Here is a 23,539-nt window from a genome sequence, read left to right as displayed (position 1 = left end):
GCCTGCTTTCTTATAGACCCCAGGACCACCAGCCCATGAATGGCACCACCCACAATGGGCTGCCTCCCCCATCAATTACTAATTAAGAAAATGTCCTATAGCACAATTTCATGGAGGCACTGTTTTTTAGTTGAGGTTCCCTCCTCTCAGATGACTTTAGTTTGTGGCAAATTGACAGAACTATACAACACAACCCAAGTTTGGTTCTCAGAACCCACATGGATAGTTCATAAACCATCTCTCTGAGGATACCTATACATACTAACACAGAGACACATAAACATAATGAAAAAATGAATGGATGGATGGATGGATGGATGGATGGATGGATGGATGGATGGATGGATAAATGAACGACTGTGGAAATCTCACTCAAGAAGGGGGTTGCTTATTTTCAAAAGACCAAACTCTAGTGGGAATGCTCAGAGAGAATGGAAGCCTGTGGGTCACTAGCCTTCCCAGCAGGGTCAGTGCTGCTCCCTGAACCACCTGAGATATACCTCACTTCCTCTTTATCAAGTTACCATCTTCAAATCTGTTGAGGAGAAACCAGCTTTCCTGTAGATATGGTTTGAATGTGAAATGCCCCTATAGGCTTAAACACTCCATCCCCATCTGGTACTGTCTTTCTGGAAGCTGTGGGGCTTTCAGTAAGTCAAGACTACCTGGTAGAAAAATAGACTTCTGGAAGCTGTCCCTGAGAGCCTGGCCAGGGAGCCCTGAGGGATATAAGGAGTCCCAGCCACACTCTTCTACCACTGTGAGCTCTCTCGTGTCTTTACCTCCATGATGGGCCACATCCTCTCACACTGTGAGCACAAATGAACCCATTCTCCCTGAACTTGCTTCTAGTGAATATTTCGTCTCAAAGATGAGGAAAGTGAACCAAACGTCTGCCTAGGGTCAAGGCAGACCCCACGCTTCCTTGTTCTGTGCTCCCCAGGGAACAGCTGCTCCACTCCGCGCCTCCTCAGGGATCAGGCACAGAGAAGGAGATCATGAAGTGACTTGGGCATCTGTGGACCCAAAGGTCATAGACATCAGAGTCTCTGCAGTTCCTTGTAATCTTCTAATACCACCAAGGGAGCCTTGCCTTAATCTAGCACTCAGTTGTCTGTGACGTCCTAACACCCATTCCTGCCTTATTTATGAAGTTCAGCGGGTCCTCCAGCCTGACACCCTCAGTGAGAGACCACGTCTAATGTGAACTGCACGTGTTGTTTTGTTTACTGATTTGAGGGTGTGTGTGTGTGTGTGTGTGTGTGTGTGTGTGTGTGTGTTGCATGAGTGTGCACCTGTATATACATATGCACACATGCCCTGATTGTGGAGGCAATGGTTATATTTATTCTTATTGCTGTCCATCCTCATCTTTGAGACAGGAGCCCTTGGTGAACCTGCAGCTCACTGATTGGCTGGACTGGCTTGCCAGTCAGTCCCTGGGGACCCTCCCAACCCCCTCCCCAGTGCTGGGATTACAGGCGAAGGTGGCTGTGCCTGGCTTTTATGTGTGTTCAGGGATCACAGACCCAGGCCCTCAAGCTTGTGCAGCATGGGCTTTTCCCATTGAGTGTCTTCCCAGCCCACTACATACGGCTTTACAGTTACTGTCTCAGGTAAAGGCTGCCTTTCATCAGACACAGTGCTACTGGATTTCTGCTTCCAACAAGAGATTTCTTTTTAAAAAGAATTTCTTTTTTTTTAAAAAAAGACTTTGATTAAAAGAAAGGATTCAGCAAATTGGATGCAGGCAGCAGACAAATAAGTGAATCTGGGAAAGAGTATGTTATTGCACACTCAGCACAACTGTGGCCCCTACAGGGGTCCCTTCAGCCCTGGTCACTTTCCCAACTTTACAACACAGATCTCAAAGTTGTCATGGTCACACCTGTACCTCCATCTCCCCCAACTGCTCTGCCGAAGCCTCCCTTTCCTCCCAGGTCAATTCTTCCAGGGCTGAGAACGAAGCTAAGTGCCCCTGAGACAGCTGCATGTCCTGCTTCTCTAGTCACTCCTCCGGCCGCTCTTGCCGCCTCCGTCTTCGAGACATGTCCCTCCCTGTGACCATCCCTCATCTGCCGGGTTCACAGCCGCCGTGGCCTCACAGCCACCACGGCCTCCAGCCTGGCCAGCCCTCTTTCTCACTGGTCCGTCCCCACCCTGGTGGTCCACAGGCTCTCTTAAATCAGTGCTGGACACTACTCTGAATTTCAAACCTCAGGTGGCTCCTATCACATTCAGACCAAAGCCAAAGTGATCTCCATGCTGCCTCCTGTCTCTCAGCAGGGAATGCATGTAGCTCTAGCTGCCCTGGGCTCCTCGTCTCAGGCAGGTTCCTACGTGGAGCCTTTGCACTGGGGCGTCCATCCCCTGCTCACAAGGCTTCTCTCCAGATAGAAATCTACTATTTTCACTGGGCAGTGGTGGCACTCGCCTTTAATCCCAGCACTCCAGAGGCAGGCAGATCTCCATGAGTTTGAGGCTAGCCTGGTCTACAGAGTGAGTTCCAGGGCATCCAGGACTGTTTTACAGTCTTGGGGGAAAAAAAGAAGAAGAAAAAAAAAAGAAAAAAGAAATAAATTTACTCTGCTCATTTCCTAACCCCATCAGGTCCTTGCTCAGACGTCACCTCCTTTGGCGTTTCACCCTGCCACTGTAGTTAGCACATGGTCCCTGCCACCCACCACATCAACAAGTCCCTTCTCTGTCCCATTTCTCTATTCATTTCCCACAATGCTCACTGCTAGCAGGCAGGATACTAGGTGATGTTGCTGTCCATCCCCCGAAAAGCATGCGAACTCAGGGCAACAGCAAACTTGTTTGCTCTGCTCACACCACCCTGTGTACACCGATAGTTGCCTGGAGACCCTGAAAGGTCTGGTTCTCGCCCATCCTGAACCCTAGGCGGGAGAGGGTCCATGAGCTTTGCAAACCTGAGTCCCTGGAGTTTACTGACAGTAAGCTCCTGTGGGCTCAGCCTCTCACACACACTCTGCTGACTGAGGTGCCTGCCATTGGGTTCGGGAGCACATGGGCCACACTGATAAGATTCTCAGGGGGATGGCCACACAGCCAAGAGGATATGGACAGCACAGATTGAACTTGATTGGTTTAGACAAACAGAGGAAGGAGGGGTGTAGATCTGGGAGGAGTTGGAGAGGGTGAATATGATCGAAATATGTCATACAGATTCTCAAGGAACTAATAAAATATTTTATATCGAAGTTGTATAAAATGAGTTTTAACAAAGGAAAAATATTGATTTCCACCTTCTTCCTAGGTGACAAATGTGCCAAGTTGGTTAGGTCAGTGTTGAAGGCTCAGATCCTAGAACGGAAACCTGTGGCATTCCCGTAGAGACCCAGGTTACTGCTACAGTTATCAAAATGTCTTATGAAGGTTTTGAACATAACAACAGGAAAATACTGCAGTGGATGACTACATGTAGACCCACTTGACTCCAGAGCTTTGACACCTTGTTGTGTCTGCCGAGTGAATGTGCTTGTGGTGGACCTGGATGTGAAAAAGTGAGTAAGGGTGAGTAAATGCTGGCATCAGGCAGGAAGCCAGTGTTTCCTGCCGGGTGGGCCTGTGGTTTCTGCCTTGACTCCTTCTCAGCTGTGCTGGCAAGAAGCACGAGTCACGGGCAAGTGAGTGGAACCATTTATCCCACAAGCCAGGCCACAGCATGGCAGACCCCAAAGAAACAACTTGCACTTGACACACCTTCCCTCTGAGTGCATCTGTAGACATCCATGGACAGAATCCCTGTGGACCAGATTGCTATCAGATGGCCAAGAGGAGGTAGGAGGTAGGGAAGCATCGTGTGCAGAGATGGGGAGGAGGGAAGTGGAGAGGAACAGAAGAATATGAAAACATGAAGGAAGAACAGAAGATGGAGGAAAGCCGGAGGAAGGAAATGAAAGACCCTTGACTGAGAGGGGGTGTGGCATGTGTGTGTTTGTTCTCATATATACACACACGTTCCCACAGCAGCTTAGCTGAGACAGGCCTGTTGCATCAATTTATTCTCTGCTGCGGTTCTATGTCCCATTTTTCTTTTGTTTTTGTTTGTGATGGAGATGCAGCCCAGTGCCTCAAACATGCTAGCAAGACCTCTGCCATGGAGATGCTCTCCCAAGTCTCTAAGGCCTAGCTTGCATTTTGAATACTTATCAGATATCTCCATAGGCAGAGAAGCATCTCAAGCAATGTGATGCCCACAGCTCCAGCAAACAGCAACACCACACTGCACTTTTGTGCTCACCGGCAACAAGTTCATTTGTACCTGTATGGACTCAACCAGCAAGAGTTTCAGAGCCAAGTACATGGCTCATACCCCTCAAACTCCAGACAGTTGAACCTCATCCTCCCAAAATACCAGAATCATACCTCATAGTTGAAGGAATCCTTCCTGCCATCACCCGGTAGTACTCAGCCCCAGCTACCACGTCTGACTAACATGTTTAGTTCTTTCCCAGTCAAGTTCATCTTACAACTAATGTCACCTGCTCTTCCATCTATTTCTGAAGTAGGCTCTTTACTCTTTCAATTTCTGAGGTCATCCAGGGTAACCTAGATCTGGGGCACAGGACACGTCCCCAGCACTCTCATCCAGGACTGCCGGAGAATCAAATCTTCTTGCTGCTCCTTGGTCTTAAGACTCAGAAACCCCACGTGTGAGCTTTGCATGATGCAGGTGTTCCAAGCTCAGGACCATGGCCCAGTGAAGGACTAGCAGTCCTTACCCTTGGTGGTCATGGGCAGACAGACTGATGGAAACAAAATAAAAAGGATAGTCTTTACTTTGTGTCTATGCATGCATGTGCATTCACGTGCACATGTGTGTGCTTCGGTGTGGAGGACTGGAGGTCAACCTTGGGTGCCGTTCTTGAACGAGTCTTTTCATGGACAGCCTCTTACTGGTCTGAACTCACCACTTACGCTCTGATGACTGGCTGGCTTGGGAGCCCGAGGGATCTCCCTGTCTCTGCTTCTGCAGTGCTGGGATTACAAGGTCCACATCCAGCTTTTGTCCATGTGTTCTGGAGAATCAAATTCAAGCTCTCACACTTGCACAACTAAGCTATCTCCCCAGCCTTATTTTGTATCTTCTAAAAGTAATTTATATCATAACCCCCCCCCGATAATAAATATAATATACAATAAATAAATGTGCTTAGGTAAAGACTATTTTTGTCCCACAAAACTCAGATGACAGAGTGCGGTAACTGCCTTGCACAGCGGAGACTCAGCTGTGACATGTCAAATGATGTCAAGATGCATGAAGGAAGAGAGCTAAAAATAGCACCACCCGGCTCAGCATCAAGAGCTCCAGAGCATTAGCCTTGGGACCCAAGAGAAACTGGCTTCAGCTACCTCCATAAGAGGATCTGACGGGGTCTTCAGGCCAGGTACTTCCTGCTAGCAACTCTCCAGCTTCACAGTGTGTGACTTCAGGGGAAGCAGGCTGCTCTTAATAATGATATTTTAGATTTTTAAAAATGGAACGTTCTGAACATACATGATACGAACCATCACCTCACAAGTCAGGTGACTGCATTATGTAACAACAGTGTACAGACACCATGCTGAGGGTATATGACACTGACTGGAGCTGCTACTCCTTGGCAATCAAGGAATTAATATAAACCATTGTCTGTAAGAAAAATGCATATATTGCCTGTACACAGAACTGTAAACTACTTGAGCTACTCACTTATGATGTGGCTTAGGGAAGGACCACGGTGTATGTAAAGAGATGGCGTGTTTCCATAGGGGGCTTCCTGTTTTTCTTATTTTAGTTCACTGGTATAAGTTGTGAAGCTGAATAGCAGTGAATTCACAGATCTTTCTGGGAATGTTTACTTCTGCAAGAGTTATACTTAGGTGACAAGTGAATGTCAGCTTCCAAACAGCTCTCCCTGGATCCTCTCTGCGCCCAGACAACCCAGCTTTGATTATTTCTGAATGAATTTCAACCATGACTTTTTTTTTTTATAATTTATTATTCCTAGAAATGGTGTTTTTAAAATGAGCATGCATTTCACCATTCTGTACCTCATCCACAAAGCAGAACATAAAAACCAACCATACTGCACACACACCAAGTATGTGAGCTGACCTTCTTTCAGGGCCCCCTAAGGAGAAAGCAGCTTTTGGGGGGATGGGGTGAGTCTGCCAGCATGCAGACCTCTCCCTTCTCCTAAGTCCTCAGGATCCAGAATGCCCAGTTCCCACTGGGTGGAAATATCCTTGCAGCCTGGAACACAGCAGGCACCTTAGGAAACCATGAACTTAAAATCACATACCTCTCTGACTCAGTTTCCCTGTTCCTTTTCAGGCTCTAACTTGAGACTCCCAACCTTTCTTCCAAACCATTGAATGACTTCACATGCAGAATCAGACAGTAACCTGCACACATCCTCAAGCTGGAACACTGGGACAGAGACCCCAGGGGCGAGTAACTCCTGACAGCGGGAGATTTATCCCCCGACATTCATGAATGCTGAAACGGCCACCAGGGAGGTTCTGCTGTACACCGAATTTTCACAAAACATTGCTTAAGAGCAGGACGCAGGCAGACCCAAGGAAGCAATCTATTGTTTCCTGGAAATTATCCCGCAGTTAGTGATGAAAAGGCATGCAGGTGGAGCTTTTATGTCTAGCCCAGAAGTAATAGGTTACAATGACATTCCCTGGAAACAAAGGCCGATGGGCTCTTTCTGGGCTCTAGGACACAAGCTCAGGGCTGATGCTGGTCAGACCCACAGGGACTTGTAAATAAGACCTGCCTGCAGGAGAGGATCAGCACCCTTCCCGACCCCACATTCCTATCCCACATAGTCCTTTGATTCCAGAGAAAAAGTCATTCCCCGGCAAGGCAGCAGTGAGGATTTGCTCAGCCTTTGCCTGTCAAAGGTCTCCCCTAAATAGATGCCCACGCTGGGGGGATTCAACTTGCCTCATGGCCAAGGTCAAGGGGTGGCTCTGGATGGAAGTCTCCATTTCCCCCAGCAACTCAGCTTCCCTGCGGCTCCTGGATGTTCTGAGTGCCCTGGGAGGCAGAGGCTGGCAAGGAGCCCCAGGCTCCACTCGCTCATTCAGACTCAGAGAAAATCCTCTAGCCCAGCACCTCGCGCAACACTGCAATTGCCAGGAAGCTTCCGTCTGCCTTTGGGGGCTGAAGCCCATTATTATCTGTAAACATTCTTAAATATAGACATGCGTGAGCGGTGCAGGGCTGGGGTGAGGAGGGCAGCCCAGGGCCAGAAGAGCAGCTCAGGGGACCAAGGCCTGGCCCCTCCCAGCCTCCACTCTGCTCCATACCTCCAGGAATACAGCCTGGGCTGGCAGCTGATGAGAGCAAGGCAGAAATCTCCAGAACGGGAGCCCCAAACCTCATCTACAAACCCACTCTTCTAGCAGCTGCTCTCAGACTTGGGAGAGTTCCGAGGATGACGGTGACAGAGTTTCTTGGAGGTTCTGGGACTTTCCCACACCCCTGCCTGCAGTCCTGATGCCCTTCACCACGTCTGGAGCTCAGCCTGTGGGTCCATGGTCCCTGAGGGGGTTCTGATACCCAACCCATGGACAAAGACACTGATGCCCAGTCATGCCACAGAGTGAGCGGCAGGCCAGCTTCCGAGGCTCATCTGACACCCCACATCCACTCCAAGTCCCAGGGTTGCTGGCTCAGGCACAGGACCAGAAGGTCAGTCTCAGGGGGGCGAGGGTAAGAATGTCCCTCCCCAGCCTTGGTGGCATGCATGGAAAAGGCTTCTGTGAGGCAGGGCTTTACACCATGGGACTTGAACAGTGTGCCTAACCTCCACCCACTGGATGCTCTCAGGAGCCCCCTGTTCTACTTCAGTTATAGTGCCGAAGTGCTTGGCACACTGCCCCTGTCCCCTGAAGGCAGAATAGCCCTGGGATGAGAATCCCTACTTGGAAGAAACGTTGCTCTGGATGGGAATGGTGCCCACACCCTTTCTTTACCACAAATAGCCGGCCGGGGCCAGAAGCAAACAAGCCAAACTCTGCCACTGGGTCTGTGATGTCAGTGTGGCCCAGATCCTTCCCTGAGTGCAGGAGGGAGAGATGGCCCTGCCTCTCCATCACAACAGGGCATCCTGCTCCTCACTTCCCAGTGGTGTCACCTGGGTAACAGGTGCCCCTCCCTGGGGCTGAACGGAGGTAAACAAAGAGTTCAGCAGAAAGTAAAGGCTTGGGGACATAAACTGGGGGAGGCAGAGAAGAAGGGGAAGGAGGAGGGGACAACAGAGATGGAGGAACACCAAAAGTGAGCCCAAACACAGAGCCAGGCCTCCACAGAAAATTCCTGGGGCAATTGGACATCCATTGTATGTTTGCCAAGAGCCACTTCCCATTAAGGATTCTGGGTAATCTAATTCAGTAATACATTTACTGATGATCCTGAGAGCTTGCTTCTGTCCTTTAGAGAGTCCTTGCCCTGTTAATGACACCTTTGAGCCTCATCCTGCCTCAGAAGAAGCCAGCCTAGCGCACTCAGCTGGCCCAAGGATCCAGAAGGCAAAGGTTTTGAAAGAGTCACGACTAGATCCAGGGCCATGATGGGGGCAGCTGTGGAGTCCAGGGGGTCTTCTAGTGCTGCTGAGCTGGCCTCACTCTGGGTTGATCTGTGTTGATATAGATTCTTCTATATCTGTGAGGAAACAGACTACACAAAGCCCCCCCAGCTGGGGTGAGATAGAGGCTGGTCACAGGAAGCCACTGAAAAGTCATTTGAGGGTAATATTGTGCTTCTGGGCAACAGTAACAAGCCATTATGTCAGAAGACACAAGGTGAGGAGCCACAGTCCACACAGACTGGCTCAAGTGGGAAGTGGGTGATAGAGAGGGGCCTCCAGATTGCCAGGCTCCTGGACTACAGCCAGGCTTCTACATGTGCCTCCTCTCTATCACTCTGACTGACCCCTGACCTGCTTGGTGTGCAGGGGAGAACCAGCTACTTTCTTGCCCATCTCTGCTTCTGTCTCTTGGTCTATATATTTCCTGATCTGTCTGTCTTTATCTCTCACTGTCTCTGCATCTCCAGTGTAGCTGTCACAAACAGGCTTTCCTCAGCCCTGGACCCACTACCGACCCATTCTGCACTGGTCCTCACTGGTCCTCTGAGACATTATATCTAACCCTGCGTCCCTGTGCAACAGACTGGGGTCCCAGGGGTTTGGCTGGCAATGGGCAGACTTAGGTATATGTGGGTGTAGGCTAAGACAAGATGCCCAAAGACCCACGACCCAGGCTCCAAGCTGATGACCTGCTACTTGATGCCTAAGGGCATTTTCACACGGGTACACTTGTGTCAGACTCTGGGTGTTTCTGTGAGGTTGGGGAGAAAGCCATGGGTAACGTTGTAGTCTACTGAGCCATCCAAAGCCCAGGTAAGAAGGAACCAGCTTTGTCTACCCCACTCCCCACCAGGGCTATCCAGCAGACACCAGGCCTGTGCTCCCTCTTCCTCTGGGTCCACTTCCTGAGTCCAGGTCCTTTTTGAATCTTCAAGCACACTCATATTGAGATCACTCAAACTGTCCTTGGGGTTCTGGGCCCTGAGAGCTCCTATATTCCTGCTGATTAAGTATGCTATATCCAGGAAGACCTCAGTGCCGGCCCACATTAACTACAAACTTAGTGTCCCTGTGACCACTGATGCCTATGGCTGCCTCAGCTGCCTTTTTACAATTCTTAAAGCCCCTGGGGAGATCAGATCCTCCCCTTGGTAACACAGGCCCTCCACACTCAAAGCCAGCCTAATCCGGTCACCACAACCAGGCTACCTCCCCATGAGAACACAACATACCTGCGCTTCTCCTTCAACCTGACCCCCGATCTTGTCCTCTACTCAGATATGGAAGCCACAGTCACTTCCCTTTCCCCAGTTCCTCCGTCAGCTCTCCCACAGAGTACTTCTACCCAGTTCAACCTGGAATCCACGGGCAGCATTTCCAATGAGCACACGGCCTTTCCCACAGTGTCCTGGCTCCACCATCTGTTTCTTCTTGTTTCTATGCCCAAGCGCATAGGTGATGGTCCCAGCATTGTGCTCCAGAACAAGCTCATTGCACTTGACTGGAGTTAGGCACAAATATTGTCATTGTCTTTACTCAGCCCAGCTGGCTTTCCATCCTTCCCCAGGCATTATGGGGTACACTGAAATCAAGCACCTTGGTGAAGGGGGGGCATCCCAGGCCTTTGGGGGCAGCAATTCTTTATTTTTTAAGAAACCCAGAACATTCATCTGCTCAAATTTATGTCTCAGAATATATCCTAAGAAAAATATAATCTATTACAAATACCATGAATGCTACAGACATGAAGGAGTCCCTGCAATGTTAGTAATCACAGCAAATGTTTCGAAGCTCTGAAAATGCCCCCACACCAGGGGCACAGCTAAGTAAATTTTCTAAAGTGGGTGTTTCCCTGGGAGACTGCTTGTGCTATGCCTGCAATTTGGGAAATGAAACTTCAATTTAGACTACTTGAAATAGATGCTTTCGCTTGATTACAAAATAAGACAAAACCAGCAAGCCAGGTGCAAAGTAAGCACACTGTACTGGTGAGGAGAGAAGTACATTGTTCACCAGAGAGGGGGGAGGAGCCTGAAGAGTCCTGCTCTCTAACCTCCTCGAGACTAAAGAGCATTTGTAGGGCCTACACAGAGGCTCAGCAGGAGCTGACTGGTGATGAGCGAATCTGGCAGGGCTGGAGAAGAGGCACAGTGCTCATGGTGAGTGTTGAAGGTGAGCATTGACCTCACTTGAAGGCTCTGAATGCCTTGGCTGCCCTGACCCCACCATACTCATAGGCAAGCAGCCAGCCCTTTGATCTCAGCCCTGGTGGGAAGCACTGAACTGAACATATCAAAGTGTATGTGTGATCTCTGCAATGAGGACCCCACACCCCAGGCTCAGGGTGAACACTGAGAGTTGGAAATGGAACAGAGATAGACGGTCAAGCTGAGATCCAAAGGCACATTAGCCAAATGCGGTCTTGGGGATCTAGGATGGTCAGGATGTGGTTAGAACCATGCCAAGGAAGGAAGAACTCTGGAGAAGCCTCCTAGAGGACTGGTGAACAGGTCACCAGGAGGCTGAGTGGTAGGACTATGATCAGGCTTATTTTGGAGGAAGAATCATTCTGCACAACCTTGGAGGTGAGCTGATGAGAGAAGCTAGAGAGCCATACTTTTGATATCCTTTCAACCTGGAAGTTCTCTTTATCGTCTATATCCCATATTCTTTAGGGGGTGTTTGTCACAATGACCCCTTTTATTTATTCATTTTCTATTTAAATTTATTTTTTGTTTTTGTGTATGTGTGTGTACATGCACAGAATGTGTGTAAATGTCCAAGGACAACTTGTGGGAGTTGGTTCTTTACTTCTACCATGTGGGTTCCAGAGTAATGAACTCAAGTCCTCAGGCTGGGCATCCAGCACCCTTACCCTCAGAACCAAATAGCCCAACCCTTCCCACCCCCTTTCTATGGGGAATGCTTGCAATTACTTTCATTTCCTGTTTTCTACTTTCTCGTGTGCTATTATTTCCTGGTTCACTACATAAAGCATATCCTTGACAGAAAAGAATGTAGAGTGAACTGAGTCTTTTCTCTCCTGACAGTGGAGAGGAAGAAAGGACAAAGGAAAATACATGCTTGTCAATCACTTATGCTCCAGAGGGATGTCGGGATTTCAGAACCATTGTGTGTTCTCTGTTACCCTCCTGTCCATGTGTTTGGTAGAATCTAAAACCTGATCCTTACACATAATGTCCTCTGGGAGCCCAAGTGGTGGCTCAGCAGTCAAGAACACCTGTTGATCTTCCAGAGGACCTAAGTTCAGTTCCCAGCACCCACAACAGGCAATCTTCAACTGCCTGTAACTCCAGTGCCTGGGTATCTGATGCCCTCTTCTGGCCTCCATGGGCACTACACTCACACACACACACACACACACACACACACACACACACACACACACACACGGAGAAATGGTTCAGCAGTTAAGAGCAATTGTCGCTCTTAAGAAGATCCTAGTTTGGTCCCCAAGACCCACACAGTGGCTCACAACCATCTATAACTTCAGCTCCAGGGGACTCAGTGCCCTCTTCTGCCCCCCTGAGCACAATGTAAGCATGTGATGTATAGATATGCAAACAAAGTACTCATATGCATAAAATAAAAAATACATCTTGTAGTGATATTGTGTTCCCCAATATATTGGTCACCCTAATAGACTTATCTGGGGTCAGAGAACAGAACAGACACTAGATATAGAGGCCAGAAAATGGTGGCACACACACCTTTAATCCTAGCATTCCAGAGGCAGAGATCCATCTGGATCTCTGTGAGTTCAAAGCCACACTGGAAACAGCCAGGCATGATGACACATGCCTTTAATTCCAGGAAGTGATGACAGGAAGTAGAAAGGTACACAAGGCGTGAGGACCAGGAACTAGAGCCCTGGTTAAGCTTTTAGCAGCAGTTCAGCTGAGATCCATTCAGACGAGGACACAGAGGCTTCCAGTTTGAAGAAACAGGATTGGCTAAGAAGTTGGCCAGGTGGGGTTAGCTGTGGCCTATTCTGTCTCTCTGATCTTCCAGTATTCACCCTAATACCTGGTTCCAGTTTTGTTTTATTAATAAGACCTTTTAAGATTCATGCTACAACATCTTTAAAATATTTAAAAAATTTTTAAAACCTGGAACCCAAATACACAGAACCAACAGGGTCCCCTAAGCACATTCAAGCACTCTACAGTTTTGTCTGCAGCCCTACTGCTAAGACTTTTCATTATTCACAGAGAAATAGATGAAAGCTCAGAGAACCCCAGAGTCCACCTTGAAGCCACACAGCTAGGAGAGGGCAAGGCTGGGATGAGAGACCAAATCGGTGGGCCCCAGAGCCTACAATGCCAGTGGCCATGTCAGAGGAGCAGCAGATGGCAGTTGACTTCAGGGTGTCAGTGATGGCTGAATCTCAGGTAGGCAAGGCCCTGAGACCACAACCCGAGAGTGTATTTTGCTTCTGCTGTGCCTTTACATGTTTGCCGCTGCCATCTTTCTTTGGTATCTGACATGATGAAGGACCCTCCCCAAGAATCTTCAGACTGTGTGTGGCCCTGCTCACATCTTGACTACAGAATTTTCACCTCCAGAACTATGGGAGAGCAAACATCTCTCACATCAAGCAGCTACGTTGGAGGTCGTTTGTCATGGATGCCCAGAAAAGTGAAGTATATAAATATACTACACACACACATACACACACATACACACATACACATACACACACACACACACACATACACACACACATACACACATGTACACACACATACACACATGTACACACACATACACACATACACATACACACATGTACACACACATACACACATACACATACACACATATACACACATATATACACACATACACATATACACACATATACACACATACACATATATAGTCACATATACACACACATACATACACATATACACACATATACATACTCATACACACACATACACACATGCACAAACATACATACACACATATACACACACATACACATACACACATATACACACATATATACATACATACACATATATAGTCACATATACACACACATACACACACATACACACACATATACACACATACACATACTCATACACACATACACACATATGCACAAACATACATACACACATATACACACGCACATACACACATATACACACACACATACATTCACATAAACACATACACATATATACACACATACACACACATACACACATATACATACATACACACACATACACACATACATTCTCTGCCAAATCACAGGAATTTGGCCTCTTGTATTGCTCTGGCTTACTTATGTTCCCTCTGCTGATTCCCATTCCCAGCTGTGGCTGCTCTCCTACTCTTCCTGCCCGGGTAACTGCAGAGATCCCCCTCTAGCCTCTAAGGCCCCTGACCCCCACCCTTCTCCAGAAGAGGAATGTCTCAGGGAATGAAGACCCGATCCTACTGCTACCACACTGACCCCTTCCTTGCTAGGATCGAATCCCGATGTCTCTCCAGCTACAGACCCCTCTGTCCGACCCCACCTGACCCATCCCTTAGCAAGGGAGGCACACACTACTGATAAGTGTGCAGGCACACTACTGATAAGTGTGCAGCTCCTCTCTCTCCTGCCACTTTCTCACCCTCCTTGTCTGAAGAAAGCTGTTCCCTGGGGAGTCTCAGAGTGAGGGCCACTCACACATACATGGAAGACAATTAGGGAGCCCTCCTCTAAACCGGTCTTTCTGTACTCCATTACAGTCTGATGGAGTGGTCCGCTAAGGGTTGTCCTTCCCTCCGACTGCAGCACCCTGAGGGTGGGGTGAATTATTTTAGTCACCATCACAATCCACTGCCCTGTGTGGTATCTGGCACTCAGTTGATGCTGGGATGAGAAAGTGATTGGATGAGTGAAAAAAGGAAGGGAGGGAGGGAGGGAGGGAGGGAGGGAGGGAGAGAGGGAAAGTGGGCACACAGAATCTCTTAAGTACCAGATTGATATCTCTACACTGTCTCCTCTGCAACCCTTGTGAGTCCTTTCCATGGGAATCAAGGGAAACTATATAGTCACTAGTTGTCACATGGAGGACAAAGAGAAGCCTCCATCTACCTGCTGGAGCCATTCATGCATACAGATCAAATTTCCATCTGAGTCAACTTCCTGGACCTCCCACTGAGAGGCACGTCTGTCACTACATGGCCAACCTGACATCAGAGTTGCCAAAGCCACAGGCATGTGGGAGATAACATTCATCCTCTCAGGGAGCCCCATGGAAGCCCTAGAGAGCCAACTTTCAAACATGTCTCTGAGGATATAGCCAAATAACCTTTGCCATTTCCCCTTCTCTCTGGGTCTGGAGACTTAGGTGGTACAGCCCAGTGTGGAGGGATTCTGTCACAAAACCGTGCAACTTTGCCGTCTCCACCTGCTCATCAGATCTGGGAAAGCACAGGACAGGTATGAGGGTCAGCAGAGCCTTCTCCGGTGGTCTCCTGATTTAATGTCTTCCTGTGTGTCGGGGGCCCAGGCAGTAGCTGTTGCAGAGCTGCCCTGTGTTACCTGTTTAATTGATAACCTGGGCTCTCTGGGAGAACACTGTTCTCACTGTAGACACTCGGGGCTCATACGCATCTTTGTGATAAAATCACCTGGCAAAAACAACTTAGGGATTAAAGTCTATTTGAGTGTAGGGTTTTGGGAGGAGTCTATAGGGCCGGGAAGGCATGGCAGCTGGCGGCCAGAGCAGGAAGCTGGGCGGTCACATTTTCATCTACACACAGGAAGCAAAAAAGAGTGAACAAGATGTGAAACGAGCTCACAAACCCTCCAAGCCACCTCCAGTGACACATTTCCAAGCAAGGCCACAGCTCCTGGAGATTCTACAACCTCTCCAAACAGCACTGCCTACTGGGGACCAAGTGTTCAAAGGCATGAGCTCCTGGGGGACATTTCTCATTCAAACCACCACAACGTATGACTGACATCCGTGGAATATTGTCCAGCCGACTGTTCCTGTCCCCACCTGTTGCAGGACGAGGGTGGTGGCTTGGTCGGAGGAAGGAGAAGACCGCTAACATTTTTGAGAAATGCTGACGGCAGGGGACAAACGCAGCACGAATCTTAGAAGGTCTGATTAATAAAAACAAACCAGGAGCCAGGCATTGCGGTGAACGCCGAATGATCAGAGAGACAGAACCAGCCACTGCCACCTCACCTCGCCAATTCCTCAGCTGATCCTGTTTCCTCAGACTGGAAGCCTCTGAGTCCTCATCTGAATGGATCTCAGCTGAACTGTGCTGCTCAAAAGCCTAAAAGCTTAACCAGGCCAAAAACTTCTAGTTTCTGGTCCTCACGCCTTATATACCTTTCTGCTTTCTGCATTACTCTCTGGGATTAAAGGCGTGAGTTACCACGCCTGGCTGCTTCCAGTGTGGCCTTGAAATCACAGAGATCCAGGCGGATTTCTGCCTCTGGAAAGCTAGGATTAAAGGTGTGAGTGCCACCATTTTCTGGCCTCTATGTTTGTCTAGTGGCTGTTCTGTTCTCTGACTCCAGATAAATTTATTAGGGTGCACGATATATTGGGGAACATACTATCACCACAGACAAATTAGAGTATTGGGGAAGTCCCAGTCCAATGTCCAACTGGCCAATCTTCAGAGAGAAAAGCAAGAAAACAGGAAGGCCCTAGAGCTTGATGGGAGCCTCCTCAGGTAGGATGCAGATGCCCTCTAAAATTAGGCAGACCAAGGATGAAGCTTAAAAGAAATGCTGGCTGCCGGGCGGTGGTGGCGCATGCCTTTAGTCCCAGCACTCGGGAGGCAGAGGCAGGCGGATTTCTGTGAGTTCGAGGCCAGCCTGGTCTACCAAGTGAGCTCCAGGAAAGGCGCAAAACTGCACAGAGAAACCCTGTCTCGAAAAACCAAAAAAAAAAAAAAAAAAAAAAATAAAAAAAAAAAAAAAAATAAAGAAATGCTGGCAACTCCAAGCTCAGGTTCTGAAGTCTGGGGCTTAAAACAGACCTTGGAAAGCTCCTATTAGAATCACTCTCTCTTCTGCAGCTAAAGCAGTGGTCCCTCAAAGCCTGGGGAGCTTAGAGAAGAACTCCCCTTGATGTAACACTAGAGCTAGGGTGTCTCCTTGGGACCCCTACCTCAGCTAGCTGGGATGCAACCTGCTTCAGGCTGTGCAAGGTTCAGAAGGCTCTTACGCTAAGCTCAGAGTGATCTCAGAGGGCCTGTGTGGTGACTCTTTCTTGGGGTGCTTTAAATGGCAGTGAGCAGAATCAACTAGAACTACAAAACACCATAGGCCCAGCTCCACTTGGACAACGTTGAAAGTACGCCCAGCTCTCATGGCTGGAAAGCAAGGGTATACACGCTGTTATGTGATAATAAAAAAATGCTAGGCATCCAGGACAGAACAGGATTCCTGGAGAAGCAAGACAATCTGAATTATAGTCAAAAGGAGAAACCACACACGCACACAACTGCTTTACTATTCAAACAACTAAGCAGGAACTTTAAAGTGATGACAATTTAAAAAATGGTGTGTGAAAGGTTGACAATATGTATAAACCTAGAAAAAAAATGATACAAGAAGGATAAAAAAAAAATACCCAAATGAGCCAGGCAGTGGTGGCGCATGCCTTTAATCCCAGCACTCGGGAGGCAGAGGCAGGCAGATCTCTGTGAGTTTGAGGCCAGCCTGGGCTACAGAGTGAGTTCCAGGAAAGGCACAAAGCTACACAGGGAAACCCTGTCTGGAAAAAAAAAAAAAAAAAAAAAAAAAAAAAAAAAATACCCAAATGGAAATGGTACCATGAAAAATGCAATATCATAAATGAAAACCTGATGAGATTGCCTTAGTGGTAGACCAGACAGAGAGAGAAAATAAAGAGCAGCCGTGGGACAGGTGTAGGATGCCAATAGCTCCACAGCAGCACCAAGCCCCACTGCGGGCCAGCTGACTTAATGGAAAATCAAAGGCAGAGGCTGCTGTGAGAGCCCTCCCGGCTAACCTCAAGGACTGGCCTCAAAACCTGCCTGCAAGGGGGCTTAGACTTCAGAGGTTGCACTACAGAGTACCGTATGCTCCTGGACACTGTCAAAAAATACAGTACTCAACAGGCAGTTGGTGGAGGCTGGCAGCCTGGTATGATGTCAGTGAAGACAGACAGCTTCCCAGAGAGGTTGGGGGGAGGGGGAGACAGAATGGGGCAGTCAAGAGAGACCCCCAGAATGGGGCAGTCAAGAGAGACCGATAACCCACCTTCAGATAAACCACTGTTGTCTCAGGTGACTATGCACACTGCAGTGGCTGCATCTCCAACTGTGTGCATTTGGAGGAGGAATGAATCCTAAAACAGCCATGGCATGTCATAAACACATAAACAAGTGAGTGGTGGCAAGCCCTCAGCTAGAGAAACCAGTGTCCACAGCTGCTATAATGTATTATCAAAAACATCTAGTTTTCAGAATGTATAAAAAGATGGGAAAGTGCTACCAACACAAGACTTAAAAAAACCTATGAAATGGCTAACTCAGTTATCACACTCAGCAAAATCTTCACAGCAGCCATTACGTCCAATCAAATAGAGAGTTTTGACAAGACAGGGATCATCCACAAGAATCCAGAGTAAAGTCCAGTGTGGAGCAGCGTAGTTCAAGGGACTGAATGGAAGAGAAAACGCCACTGAAAAAGGCCGGTCAGATCCTGGCTGGCAGAAGAGTCACTGTTTCGAAATATTTTTTTGTTGTGATGACCAGAGAGAGATGTACAAAGGGAAGGAATGAAGAAAGCCAAGACGTGTACCATGCAGTGGACCCACATATGTGTAATGAGAGTCCCAGAAAGACGGGAGTTAAAAAGAGGAGAAAAAAAGGAAACAATATCTGAAAATCTCTCCCTCCAAAAAAAAAAAAAAAAGTGTTTTAAATAACTTAAGCCACATGTCCAGGAAGCTGCGCAAACTCCCAATAGGAGACTCACACCCAGACTCACTGAGATCAAAACAGTCACAGACAAAACAAGGAGGGACATCTTGAAAACAGCAAAAGGAAAGGCAGCCCAACACGAGAAATGGCGGCTTCTCTTCCAAAACACGGGCAGCAGAACGCCACTTCCAAAAGCTGAAAGGGAGAGAAACTGTCTCCCATGAACCTTAAAGTTAGCAGATCTTCCCAAAGGTCTGCAAGCCTGGCATGGTGATGCGTACCTTTAATCCCAGCACTTGGGAGTTAGAGGCAGGTGGATCTCTGTGAGTTTGGGGCCAGCCTGGTCTACATAGCAAGTTCTAGGCCAGGCTGAGCTACATAATGAGACCCAGTCTTTATTATTATTATTATTATTTAAAAAGTGAATTATAGGCATTTTCAGTGAAATACAACATAAGATATTCTTAAAAGATTTTCTTAGCAAGAAAAGCTAGGAATATTTGTTCTGGCTAGTTTTATGTCAACTACCACAAGCTAGAGTCATTTTGGAAAAGGGAACCTCATTTGAGAAAATGTCCCCAGCAGATGGGCCTGTGGGCAAGCCTATGGTACATTTAATTGATGATTGATGTGGGAGAGTCCAGCTCACTGTAGGCCACGGCACCCCTGGGCAGAGAGTCCTGAGCACTATAAGAAAGTTAGCCGAGCCGGGCATCAGTGGCACACACCTTTAATCTCAGTGCTCAGGAGGCAGAGCCAGGCAGATCTCTGTGAGTTCGAGGCCAGCATGGTCTACAGAGTGAGATACAGGACAGGCACCAAAACTACACAGAGAAACTCTGTCTTGGGAAAAAAAAAAACCCAAAACACACACACACACACACACACACACACACACACACACACACACACACACACAAGAAAGAAAGTTAGCTGAGCAAGCCATGGAAAACAAGCCAGTAAGCAACACTCCTCTATGACTGCTCCTGCTTCTGCCTGGAGGTCTTGCCCTGACTTTCCTCAAGGATGGAGTGTGACCTGAGAGTTGTAAGATGAAACAAACTCCTTCCTCCCCAAACTGCTTCTGGTCATAGAGTTTTATCACAGCAATAGGAACCTAGATAAGATAGCGTGTTTTAGCCGAAAAGCAAGTTCCAGGAGCTCCGTCAAGGAAATTCTGTACCTGGAAAAGGCACCAGAGAGAGTTCCTCCTAATCTATTGACTGACTGGACAAACAGCAGCATGCATGGCCCCACCCACACGCATTACTGCATCTGTGCTACAGAACTATGAAATGTTAGCAAAAACACCACAGAGGCATGAGTGGGGTCAGGTGCCAAGAAGCGAGAAGAACAAAGGAAGAGAACCGGAAACAGGAGATAAGAAGGCAGATGCAAACAAAACAAACAAGCAAAAACCTCCTAAGACATGCTTTCTCTCCTCATTCTCTCAGCTTCCTGAGATGAATTCGTGTCAATCAGTGAGTGTGGCGATGTACTGTAACACTTAGGCATCTCAGGCATGGCCCCTCTAACCGCATGGAGGGGAAAAGGAACAATTCTTTATGGAAGAGGTGTCCATACCCGCTTAGATTCAAGTTAGCATTGCTTCTGCACATTATTCTGACAACTTGGAAATATATGGTTATTCCCAGAACAAACACTAAGAAAATAACTAACAGTCATTAAGAACATAAAATGTCACATTAAAAGGTAATCATTGTGTCGGGCACTTGGGAAGCAGAGGCAAGCAAATCTCTATGAACATGAGACCAGCCTGGTCGACAGTGGGTTCCAGGCCAGCCAGGGCTACATAGTGAGACCCTGTCTCAAAACAAGACAAACAAACAATCCAATGCAAAGACAGCCAAGGAAAGATAGAAAACAAAGAAACATGGGCTGTGGAAACAAAAGGACAATGGCACAGCAGTCTACTCACAAGCATAATGACACCAAATGTCAGTGGGTTAGACAGTCCAGGAAAAACAGGAGACCACTGAAGGGTCAGATCCAGCTACATGTTGTCTACAAGGGACAGGTTAAAGGGCACCACAGGAGGAAAGTAATGCATGGTAAAAGATACATTAGGCAAACAGAAACCATTCAAAAGCTAGAGTGGAAATAACAGGCAATTTAATACAAGTTATTAGAGAAACAAGAAGGGTTTTTATGATGATGAAGGTTTAATACATCAACAAGGAATAGCAAAAGCACATGTGCACACACACACACATATCAAACATCAGCTTCAGGCTGGAGAAATTGTTCAGCCATTAAGGGCATTTGTTGCTCTTGCACAGGACCCAGGTTTGATTTCCAGCACCTACATGGGAGCTCAGAACCCTCTGTAACTCCAGTCACAGCGGATCCAACACCTTCTGACTACTGTATGTATCAGAATGCACGCATTACACAGCATACATGTGGGCAGAAATATTCATACACATAAGATAAAAATAAATCTGACAAATTAAGAAAAAAATTAGAACCCTAAGTAAAGAAAGCAAAGGCTGGGGACTAAATGGTCAGTGTCCAGACACTTGCCTCCAAGCCTGAGGACTTGAGTCCGATTTCTGAAAGCCATGTCATAGAAAGTCAGAAGTGACTCTCACAAGCTGTGCTCTTACCGCCACATGTGTGTTGTGGTATATCACCCTCACCCCCAACATACAGTAAAATAAGTAAATAAAAAATGTTAAAGCTAAAAAAATTTACCAAATTGATAGAAGTAAAAAAAGTGAACAGCTCAAAAATAAGAGCAGGAGACGTCAGCAGCCCACTTTTGGTTATGAATAGAAAAGTAGGCAGAAGCTCACAAAGAAAACAGAAGGAACTGACTGAACAACAGATTATCACCCCAGAGGATGGACACCATGGGGCACTTCCCCAGCAACAGCAGACAACACATTCTTTCCAAATGCACATGTACCACGGAACGCAGTCAGGACACCATATAAGCTAAGATGTGTAGACCTACACTCAAGAAACTGAGAGAAACTGAAACCATATATATGCAACAGTAATAATTAAAGGAAAAAGGGTTGTGTATTTGGGGAGCAGTGGGAGGAAAGAGTGGAAAGGGTGGCAGGAAGGAGAAAATGATATAGTTATATTTTAATTTTTTTAAGAATAAAAGACCACGTACTTAAAAAAAATTAAAATCATATTTAAACTCTGGCTTCAGGCCAAAAAGGAATGAAACAAGAAATCCATGACAGAGCTGGTGTTGTGGCGCATGCTTTTATTTTTATTTATTTTTTTTCTTTTTTGAGACAGGGTTTCTTTGTGTAGCTTTGCGCCTTTCCTGGATTTGGATTTCGCTCTGTAGACCAGGCTGGCCTCGAACTCACAAAGATCCGCCTGCCTCTGCCTCCTGAGTGCTGGAATTAAAGGTGTGCGCCACCACCGCCCGGCTGTGGTTCATGCTTTTATTTCCAGCACTCAGGAAGCAGAGGCAGGGGGATAACTGTGAGTGTGAGGCCAGCCTGGTCTACATAGCAAGTTCCAGGACAGCTAGGGCTACACAGAGAAACCTGACCCTATCTCAGAAGGAGGAGGAAGAGGAAATTATTATTACTACTACTACTAATAATAATAATAAAATTTGCAAAATTCAGTATCTAAATTCTTGGGGGGAGGGGCTTCTCCCTACGCTATGATGGAATGTTGGAGGGTCCAGTCTTGTGTAAGATCACAGCTGCTATGAGTTCCAGAGAGTAACAGACATGGCATCACATGGCATCTCATCTCTATCGCTCTTTATTCTCTGAACCTTGAGGCTATTTAACTCACCGAGGTGGGGGACTCAAAGAACTCCAATCAGGAGTGCACAAGGGGCTGAAACCACCAAATTAGAAGCAGCAGGAACTGAGAAAGCTGGGAAGGGCAGGCCAGAAGTCGGCGACTTGATAAATTTCTGGAGAACTATGGATTAGGGTAACAGCTCCACGAAGACATTAAAAACCATTCAAATGCATACTTCAAATCAACAATTTTATGGTATATGAGTACATTCCTATAAACCTAAATATGAAAATAATTTTTAGAAAGTTGAAGCGAGGTGTCATTTCCACACACATCTGGATGGCAAAATGAAAACAGCCTTCAGCAGCCACTTCTAGAAAGGACAAGGAGCAGAGGGAACTCAGGCTGTAAAGAACTGCAAGTTCTCTAGGATGCTACTTCTGACAAGTTCACTTTCGCAGTTTACCCAAAAAATAAAATCATCCATCTACAAAAAGACATACATAAGAATTCTCATAATCCAAACTTTTTTACATTGACTACAAACTGGAAACAAATGTCTCCCAACAAGAGAACAGACAAAATAGTCTGACAGTAGCATTCTACCCAACAAGAATAAAGAACACACACTCAAATACAGATGGTTTCTCAACCATGGTGTTTGGTGAAAGAACACACACACACACACACACACCACACATACACACACACACACACACTCACACACACACATACACACACACCACCCACACACACATACACACACACACTCACACACACATGTGTACACACACACACACACACACACACCTATGCTGCATGGTTCTATAGTGAGCCATCTATGGTGTTAGACCTTTGTAAGATAATTGTCTTAGTTGAGGTAGATTGACTTCGCACCTCTGGAAACTTCTAGGTGTCCTGGGACTTTCGGATGTCATCTGGGAGGTGTCCATCTTGCTAACACATTCTTCTTGCCCTGTCTCCCAAAAGGCAGTGGTGGAAGGTGACATATCAACTTCACATTCGAGTTTTCAGGCAAGGATCTCTGTGGAGTGACATGTGTTTCCAGTTGCCTTTTAGGAGTTAGCAACAGGCTGATCTACATTTGGAGGGTGAAAATCGGGACCAGGTATAGGTGGTTATACCTGTCTGACCCACCCATTGTAAAGTCCTGTCATCTCACAGAGTGACATCAACGTTCATTGATCATGATTCCCTGGATCTGAGATTTC

At 47.1% G+C, this 23,539-nt stretch overlaps 1 protein-coding gene across 3 annotated transcripts in view; it reads right to left on the bottom strand.

The window, feature by feature from the left end:
- Phactr3 (phosphatase and actin regulator 3) overlaps positions 1-23,539 on the bottom strand; it is a 232,203-nt gene that overhangs the window by 141,980 nt on the left and 66,684 nt on the right. Inside the window, exon 1 of one of the 3 annotated variants that reach the window (XM_028857284.2) lies at positions 6,965-7,358. The exons of the other annotated variants lie outside the window; for them this stretch is intronic. The gene's annotated coding sequence lies outside the window, so the exon portion shown is untranslated. Of the gene's footprint in view, positions 1-6,964; positions 7,359-23,539 lie in introns of those variants that run through there. 3 annotated transcript variants of the gene reach the window in all.

This window comes from Peromyscus leucopus, chromosome 4, assembly GCF_004664715.2.
Source record: "Peromyscus leucopus breed LL Stock chromosome 4, UCI_PerLeu_2.1, whole genome shotgun sequence".
Classification (NCBI taxonomy): domain Eukaryota; kingdom Metazoa; phylum Chordata; class Mammalia; order Rodentia; family Cricetidae; genus Peromyscus; species Peromyscus leucopus.
This window is presented reverse-complemented; position numbering and strand designations above follow the sequence as displayed.